Consider the following 9,640-nt stretch of genomic DNA (forward strand, 5'->3'; position numbering starts at 1 on the left):
CGTATTTATAACTACATATACTAGTGTATATGCTCACATACATATATATATATAGCTGAGAGGTTCCCTTGGAAGTCACATAGCACTGACTATACAGATGTATGTGCACGTATTTATAACTACATATATACTAGTGTATATGCTCACATACATATATATATATAGCTGAGAGGTTCCCTTGGAAGTCACATGGCACTGACTATACAGATGTATGTGCACGTATTTATAACTACATATATACTAGTGTATATGCTCACATACATATATATATATAGCTGAGAGGTTCCCTTGGAAGTCACATGGCACTGACTATACAGATGTATGTGCACGTATTTATAACTACGTATATACTAGTGTATATGCTCACATAATATATATATATAGCTGAGAGGTTCCCTTGGAAGTCACATAGCACTGACTATACAGATGTATGTGCACGTATTTATAACTACGTATATACTAGTGTATATGCGCACGTACATATATATATATAGCTGAGAGGTTCCCTTGGAAGTCACATAGCACTGACTATACAGATGTATGTGCACGTGTTTATAACTCATATATACTATGTATATGCTCACATACATTATATATATATGAGAGGTTCCTTGGAGTCAATAGCATGACTATACAGATGTATGTGCACGTATTTATAACTACGTATATACTAGTGTATATGCGCACGTACATATATATATATAGCTGAGAGGTTCCCTTGGAAGTCACATAGCACTGACTATACAGATGTATGTGCACGTATTTATAACTACATATATACTAGTGTATATGCTCACATACATATATATATATAGCTGAGAGGTTCCCTTGGAAGTCACATGGCACTGACTATACAGATGTATGTGCACGTATTTATAACTACGTATATACTAGTGTATATGCGCACGTACATATATATATATAGCTGAGAGGTTCCCTTGGAAGTCACATGGCACTGACTATACAGATGTATGTGCACGTATTTATAACTACGTATATACTAGTGTATATGCGCACGTACATATATATATAGCTGAGAGGTTCCCTTGGAAGTCACATAGCACTGACTATAGGGATGTATGTGCACGTATTTATAACTACGTATATACTAGTGTATATGCGCACGTACATATATATATAGCTGAGAGGTTCCCTTGGAAGTCACATAGCACTGACTATAGGGATGTATGTGCACGTATTTATAACTACGTATATACTAGTGTATATGCGCACGTACATATATATATATAGCTGAGAGGTTCCCTTGGAAGTCACATGGCACTGACTATACAGATGTATGTGCACGTGTTTATAACGACGTATATACCAGTGTATACGCCCACGTAGTATATATAGCGCTGACCATACACATGTACATGTATGTACAGCTACATGCGCACTTACGTATGCACGTGCATGTATGCATGCTTACATACGTGTGTAGGTGCTGCGTGGGTTTCTATCTTTCTAGACATCACACACACATAACACACACACACACGTATGCACGGAGGGACGGGTAAGCCCTGGCCATCATTTTGAAGCCCGCACAGCCCCTGTTTCAGTCCCGAAGCGCCGAGGAGTAAAGGCCACGGGACCCGCCAGCAGTCACTGCTTCAGAAGCAGAACTGGAACCTGCGCCATCCGCGCGTCGCTCTCCCCCGCCCCCACTCGGGCTGCATGCTTTACAAGTAAGTCTAGAGGCTCGGAAATCTGCGGTTCTGCGGTTCGCACTGAGAAGGTGGGCTGGCCGGTCTCCCGAAGCATGCCGGGAGGAAGAGCGCCGCCTGACGCCCCCCTGCGGACGCACAGCTCCCTGGCAGGTGCCAGGGCCCGGGTCGGGAAGGTGGCAGGAAGAGCATCCCTTGCGCTGCCTCCCGCCTCCGGCCACGAGGGGGAGCTCGAGGGCAGGCGGGGCCGAGCGCGAGGCCGCAGCGTCTGCCCGGAAGATGTCAGGGTCAGGGCTCCGAGTCAGAAGGGAGAGAAGCCAAAAAGCTTCGCGCCCTGGAGATGCCGGGGATTGAACCCGGGGCCTCATACATGCAAAGCATGCGCTCTACCACTGAGCTACATCCCCGAGCTTGCGGCCGGCTCGGCGGCCAGGGCTGCTGTAGCGAGCAGGAGCCGTCTCTGCTCCCTTTGTGCACAAACACGGGGGGGGGATGGGCGTCTGCGGCGAGCTGCAAAGGAAGGTGGGGGAGAGGTGAGGGGCCCTTGGGGAAGCGGCAACCCGGGCATGAGCCGCAGCCCTCCCGGCCGTTCGTGTCCGCGCGCCCTCACTGTGATCTGGGGAGGGCGCGAGCACGTGGCAGAGCCCAGGGAAGACACGTGGCAGAGCTCAGGGAAGACACGTGGCAGTTACATGGAGGAGCCTGACGGGGGCTGAGCAAGGCACTTCCTCGTTAGTATAGTGGTAAGTATCCCCGCCTGTCACGCGGGAGACCGGGGTTCGATTCCCCGACGGGGAGGCCGCGTCCTACCTTTTTCCTGGAGGCAGGTGAAGAAAATCGATTCCATCCTCCCGGAAAAAACCGTGTCCCAGTTTTAGGGCCATGGAACACTGGGAGGAGCGTGCACTCGTCCCTCTCTTCTTTTCTTCCCATTTCCAAAATGCATTTCTAGAATCTGGAAGGATTTGGGGGAAAGCGAATTTCTCCTTCTCCCTCCTCCTTTTCTTTCTTTTTCCAAAACGGATTTGGGGAGCCTGGAAGAATTCGGGGGAAGCGTGCACTCGTTCCCTCCTCCTTCCTTCCCTTTCCCGAAATGAGTTTTTGCTTGAGAAGTTCATATTTCAAGAACTGGATTGTGCTTTATGGTGGATTTCACACAGTGCGCTAGGATGCTTAGGTTTTACGGCACATTTCATGTGAGCTAGTGCGCATACTGGGCCATCGCTGCAAACTTGGCCAAGCCACCTTCCCCCTGGGGTCTGCATTTACCCATTTGAAAGGCTGGATGATGTGACCTCGGAGAACCCTTTCCGCATCTCCGTCTGTGGTCCATAGTCACTGATAAGCAACAGCCGACCCTGAAGAACCGGGAAAAGAATATTAAAAATGGCGCAAGTGGGAAAAGAGATGAGAAACCAGCCTGGTCTTGGAGCAAACGGAACGAACAAGCTCGTTGCCTCCCTTCTTCTCAGAGGCGGGGGACCAGGGGCTTGGAATACTGTGTATGAAGTCGGAGGAAATGGATCTATTGGCTGGTTTTGCTGGACTGCAATCCCTTCCCCTCCCTCCCCACCTTTTTTCTATAGCAAAGGATGCCTTAAGGGAGCAGAAAAGTCATTAAACTGCATATAACTTAAAATATTTTAAGTTATATTTATATGGGACTTTGCTAGTCAAAGCTTCTTATGGGAATTAGACCTGTGGGCAGAGGCACAGATATTATTAGTATATTAGTACACTGATCAGGATCTAATGAGTTAACCTCTTAAAGCACCCTGCAGACCTAAAGCATCCTATAAATGTTAGCATTACTATTACATTTTTGTATGGGGAAAGTGACCTTGAGAGCGCTGCGGTCATCCCGCTCATCAATGGCGAGAGCACAACCGGAACTCCTTGTTTCCAAGCCAGCCGATCAAAAAGTCTTTTTAAGCGCCCCTTCTGCGCCAGTATATGTACTTCTTTCCCGGGTGCAAAGGCAAAAGGGCCCCAGGTCCTGCCCTGATGGAGCATGCGTTCTGATAGTGGGACAGCATCCTCCTGGCTTTCTGCAGCAGCTTCCTGGCCCCCTCGCTCTCCCCAGTGCACTCCCTCAGCCTTTAGAATAGCTCTTTCTGACTATTGAGCCTCTTACTGACCCCTTTAGGTAGCCCCTCCCCCACATGAGTGACTTGTGTCAATGATCACCAGGTGCTTCTGGGTAAAACTGGCTTGTCCGTTGTTGTCTGACCTTAAGAACTTCTTGGGGACGGGGAGCCTCTTGGGACTTTGTATCCCAGTGCCCCCCACACATTAGGTGCTTCATAAATACTCGGGCAATGATTTACTGACCCTCAAGGCCCTTGGTCATCTCCTCTCTCTCCCATACCAGTCTCAGTAACTCTGAAGGTGACTCCCACACTTCTATCTCCATCTCTGACTATTCTCCCTGGAGCTGCCAGCCCACAGCTCCTAGTGCTGCAGCATCAAACTTAGCCAACCAGTAAAACGTTAGCTCCCGGAGGCCCGGGCCTGCTCTTCCTTTTGAAATGGTGAGTGGCCACCGGACTTCCGGCACCCACTCCATGCCAGGCGCCGGTGGGGAGAGAAAGGCAAAAAGGGGGTTTCTCTGGCACTGGGAACCAGATGTTTGGGAAAAGATCATATGCGTGATAAGTGTGGGCATGGGTGTATGCCGTGTGCGTATCTAGTGGGCATGTACGTGTGTTTATATGCAATGTATGTATATATGTACATGTAACTATATATGCGGTATGTTTGTGTGTATATGCATGTGCATATGTGTATAGTGAGTATGTATGCATATACATACGTGTCTATAAATTTGTATATAGTGTGCATGTGTATGTAGATGGGCATAGACATATATGTAAGTATACATAGTTTTATTATGTGCATATATGGATGTCCATGTTAGTATATATACAATGTTCACATGTGCATGTGTGTATGTAGAGATGTGCGTATATAGTGCATGTGTTTGTTGTATGTATGTAGATTGTGTACATACATGTAAGTGTATAGTGTATGTGTGTATATGTGTGTAGTGTGTGTATGTACATAGATTTGTATATGCATATACAGATGTGTATATTTGTGCATACATAACGTGTATGGGTGTATATGGGTGTACATGTAAGTATATATACAGTGTGTTTATGTGACATATATATGTGCATGCGTGCATATGTGTGTGTGAAAATAGAGTTGTATATATACATTCATGTAGATATTATGTATTTATCCTCATAAGTATATATAGAAATGTGTATATCATGTTTACATGTATTTGTATAAAGAGTGTGTCTATGTGTATATAAGTATATATACATATAAGGGTATATATGTACATATATATATGTAATGTGTTTGTATGTAAATGTGTGCTTGTATATATAGAGATATGTATATATGTACAGTGCATATATGTATATATAATGTACGTGTGTGTATATGTGAAAATCGAGTTGTAAATATAGACGCATTATATAGTATGTATTTATGTGTGTAAGCATATATAGAAATGTGTGTATATAGCATGTCTATGCATATGTATGTGTATGGGTCTATATACATAGAAGTATATATACATTGTGTTTGTATATATGTGCATGCATAGATAGAAGCATGGGTGTATATAAGTGCCAATATAATGTGTTTGTGTGTATGTATGTGTAAGTGTATATAGAAATGTGTGTATGTGTATATGGGGATGTGTCTAAGTGTATGTCTGTGTACAGATGGTGAATCGGTAGACAGACACGCACACATGCACACACACAACATATCTGCGCACATAAGCTCTCATACGCCTCTCATGTAGGTGGCTCATTGGCTAAGGTGCTAGATCTGGATCCAGGAAGAGAAGGGTTCAAATTCAGCCATTACTGTGGGACTGCTGTCTCTCCTTTTTTTAACAATGGGATTAAAGACACAGTTGTGAGTCTCCAATAAAAGAACACTTGTTAAGTGGTTTTTGTTTACATAAAAGCAACTTGGTGGATAAGGACAGTAAGTAGAGGAACTGGGAGAAGGGAAGGAATCAGGAGGGGGCTTAATAAAAATGATTATTGAGTTTCACAGAACTCCATGTTCTGTGTACGTATAGATATGGGTATGTTTGTATGTATGTCTGTGCACAGTATTGTATTGTGATGCTGGAGAAACTGAGGCAAGCCAGAGACTCGTTTTTAACATTTTATTAGTGTAGAATTTGGGCTAGCCCTCCAACAGGACTCAGGTCCTGAAGATGTGCACCCCTTGGCCGGCCAGTGGGCAATTAATTCCCGAGACTTTTACAGGGCTCCGGCTATCGGGGAAACAAAGGCAAGGGGGGGCAGAGCACTGGGTGAGTGGCCAAGCCATGACTGCAGGCCTGACCGGAAGGGGTCAGGAAGGCCGGGAGCAGGGGGCAGAGCGTCTAGGGCAGGAGACAGCGAGCAATACCCAGCCGTTTGAGAGTTTCCTGACTCTCGAATGTAAGCGTGGCCAGAGCTTAATGAGGTAAGGAAGGGTGGGGGCGTGGCCATAATAATTTTATTCAGGACGTAGCATAATAATTCAGGGAAAGGGAGGCGTTACAGTATTCCAAAGGTATGATGACTAACGGCGCTTTTAGTATTTTCTCCCAGACTTTGTCTTCCCGCACCTCAGGGGAAACCTCGCCCGCGTTTACCTGGCTGAGATAATATGGAGAAAGATCTGAAAAGGCCCGCCCACCTCCCTCCCGCAGGGCCGTACCGTCCTCTGTCACCGCCTATCAGACCCTCCTTTGTCTCCCAAGCCGGGGCCACTGCCACATTCTCCCCGAAGCTCTGGTCCACAGGCCCTCTCGCAGAACACTGCCACGTGATTTCGTGGTCCCCCGCTTTTTTTTTGGGGGGGGGGCTTCTGTTCCAACAATAAGTCAGGGACCCTAAAGCCTTGGAGTCCGTCTCAGGGACTTCCCACCCTCCCAATGTCAGAACAACAATCTGGTTCTGAATAGACCGCCCTCAATTCGTTGCTGACTGATAATCTGGTCCGTGAGAACCGAAGTCCCGACCACTGCTCTGGGCCACAGAATGAGCATGTGGAGGACAGAAAGCCGGATAAAGGGGTCTCCTCTCTCAGCCCTTTGCCCGTTTCTTCTGGAACTTAGCTCGCTTGTAATGGCATTGCAATTGCAATAAAACTTTGCTCCTCTTGACCAGGAAATGGGTTCAAGCCTGCAAATTCTCTTGAGACCTCGGGACACCGTTCTGTGACCCCCTCCCCCCCCCCCAAAAAAAAGTTTGGTCCCCTTTCCATCCTTAACAATACAGTTGTGAAAATGTTACTCCTTGTGCACGGGCCAGCTGCTCTCCCTTAAAAACCATCAATAGCTCCCACTTGTCTATTAATCATCAACAAACAAACACTGAAGGCTCTTGGGTGCCTCGGTTCAAGTTCAGCTTCACACACTTACGACCTGGGTGGCCGAGGGAGGTTACTTAAACGGGCATAACAAGCGTTTAACGCCCCCCTCCCCCGCCAGGGTGGTCGGAAGCTCACGTGAGCTAATATCTCTGTGGTGCGCTATAGATGCAAGCTGCTGTAATTGGCATTTGCAGACATAAAACGCCCCTGCCCTCCGGGAGCTTCCGCTCTGCTGCGGGGGAGGGGAGGGGGCAGGAAAACACAAAATCCCCCCCCCCCCCGGCCAGCAGGAGCCGGGAAAGGTCCCGAGGTTCTTTGTCCGGCATCCAAGGCCCTCGGCGACCAGACCGCCTTTCGGCGCCTCAGACCTCGGAGAAGGACAGGAATCCCCCCCCCCGCCCCCCCCAGGACGCTGCGGGGCCGGCCCTGCCGGGGAGCGCCCCCCGATGGGGGTCAGGGGAGTCGGCGCCACGATTCACCCCGCGGAGCGCAGTGAGGGCCGAGCCGCCGGGCTCGCAGAGTGGGGGCCCGACAAGCTTCATTCGAGCGCGCCGCCAGGCTGCAGAGGCTATGGCGCCCACGCGGCTGCGGAGCCTACACGACGGGGGAAATAAGCGCTGTTTGCAGAGGGCAGATGCCGAGGGAAGCAAGGAAGTCCTGGGGAGGAAGAAACAGAAGCCGGGGGTGAGGAAGGCCGCCGGCACCACGTGGGGCTCGTCGGAAACAGGAGAGACTCGGGGCCGAAGGCGCGCGAGCCGGGCGGGGCCCAGCCCGGGCAAAGGCACGGAGGCGGGAGATGGACGGGCGTGGAGCCCCGGGGGAGTTCGGAGCAGGGCGGGGCTTTGGGCGGGGCGGGGCCAGGCGGGACCTTCCCCGCTCCGCGGCCGCGGGCGCAGAGCCCCGAGAGGGGGCGCCGAGAGCCCGGGATTCGGCTCCCAGAGAGCAAAAACCTAGGGAGGAGGCGGGGCCGGAGAACGCGGGGCCGTGGAAACTTCCGGAAGGGCTCGGCGCGAGCAAGAGGTAGTAGGCAGGTCTTGGCGAGCGCCCCTCCAGCGGCCGAAATAGCTCAGTTGGGAGAGCGTTAGACTGAAGATCTAAAGGTCCCTGGTTCGATCCCGGGTTTCGGCAGGAGCCAAGATTTTTGGTTTCATATATATTTTTTTCCCTTTCCCTTCTTCCCCCCTTGCGTTCCACCATTAGTTTTTAGAACTAATCCCTGTTACTTTGCTTCACGGAGCGCGCCCGCGGACGTCCCCAGAAATCACGGAAATCACAGATGAGGCCCTCCTGGGGGCAGAGTGCGGCCCCCGGAGCGGGCAGAAGGGCCCGCCAGCAGCATCTCCTCCGCGCGCGCTCCCCAGGGCCGGCCTTTCTGAGCCTCGGGGGGGGGGGGGGGGGGGGCGGACTCACTAAAAGAGCAAAGGCAGAGGACAAGGGGAGGCCGTGGGGCGGCCCTCGGGCCCCATCCTGCGGCTGCAACCTGCGCGCACCCGAGCTCGCGGAACGTAGAGCACGGGGCTGTTGGCCAAGGCGCTCGCGCCGGCCCTCCCTTTAAGGACGCATATCGCGAGCTCCGAGCCCGGGCCGGTCCTCGTTAGTATAGTGGTAAGTATCCCCGCCTGTCACGCGGGAGACCGGGGTTCGATTCCCCGACGGGGAGGCCCCCTCTGTTTTATTATAATCTCAAAGACCTTAAAATGATTGTTCTTTCATTAAAAAAAACCTGCTTTTCCTTTCAAATAAGTTAAAAACCAAAATAATTTTCGTCTTAAAAAAAAAAAAAACATACGACCTGCTTTCCCCAAAACATTGAATAATCTTTTTAAAAAGTGCTTATTTTATTCTTGTATTTCTTAAACATAAAAATCTATTATTTTTGCTTTTAAATGTATTTATATTAAAATGACTTTTTTATCCTAACCAGAGCTGACTGGTCTTCCCCTCTATGATTATCTTTCATCTATGCATATACACACGTGCAACACACACACACACACACACACACACACATATATATTTATGTGCATGCATATATATATACACCCATACATATGCATATATATATGATATGCACATATATGTATCACCTATATATACATATATTATCTCTCATCTAGTGTATATACACACACGTGGCATATAGAACAACCTATCTTTCCATATATGGTGTCTAGTTAACATGGAACATATATAAAATGGTACCTCCTTTTCATTATATATATAGTATATATAATTAAGTATAGCCTATTTATATGTGTTTTGTATATACAATGTATGTGTTTATACATAATATGTGTAAATATTATATACAATATATAGTATATAGTGTGTATATTGATATATAGGTACATTACCTATATCTCTTTGTATAATAGCACTATTCCAACTATATGTAACAAACAAGTGATAAACTATATACATGTATGTACACATACACAAACACATATGTACATGTACCTAATTATTGCTATGCTTTTTCTCCCATCAGAACATGAGCTCTTTGAAGGCTGGCACTAAAAAGTGCAAAAGCCCTTTTTGGTAACCCCAGCACTTGGCCCATAATAAGTCATTCA

General features: G+C 48.2%; 4 non-coding genes across 4 annotated transcripts; 3 read left to right on the forward strand and 1 right to left on the reverse strand.

Moving 5' to 3' along the window:
- Positions 1–2,005: 2,005 nt before the first annotated feature.
- Positions 2,006–2,077, reverse strand: TRNAA-UGC. Its single transcript has one exon. It is a non-coding gene; the product is annotated as a tRNA-Ala (tRNA).
- A 319-nt stretch (positions 2,078–2,396) lies between these two features.
- On the forward strand, positions 2,397–2,468 carry TRNAD-GUC. Its single transcript has one exon. It is a non-coding gene; the product is annotated as a tRNA-Asp (tRNA).
- Positions 2,469–8,122: 5,654 nt separating this feature from the next.
- TRNAF-GAA lies at positions 8,123–8,195 on the forward strand. Its single transcript has one exon. It is a non-coding gene; the product is annotated as a tRNA-Phe (tRNA).
- A 460-nt stretch (positions 8,196–8,655) lies between these two features.
- TRNAD-GUC lies at positions 8,656–8,727 on the forward strand. The gene has a single exon. It is a non-coding gene; the product is annotated as a tRNA-Asp (tRNA).
- The last annotated feature ends 913 nt before the right edge of the window (positions 8,728–9,640 follow it).

This window comes from Sarcophilus harrisii, chromosome 1 (genome assembly GCF_902635505.1).
Source record: "Sarcophilus harrisii chromosome 1, mSarHar1.11, whole genome shotgun sequence".
NCBI classification, from domain to species: Eukaryota; Metazoa; Chordata; class Mammalia; order Dasyuromorphia; family Dasyuridae; genus Sarcophilus; species Sarcophilus harrisii.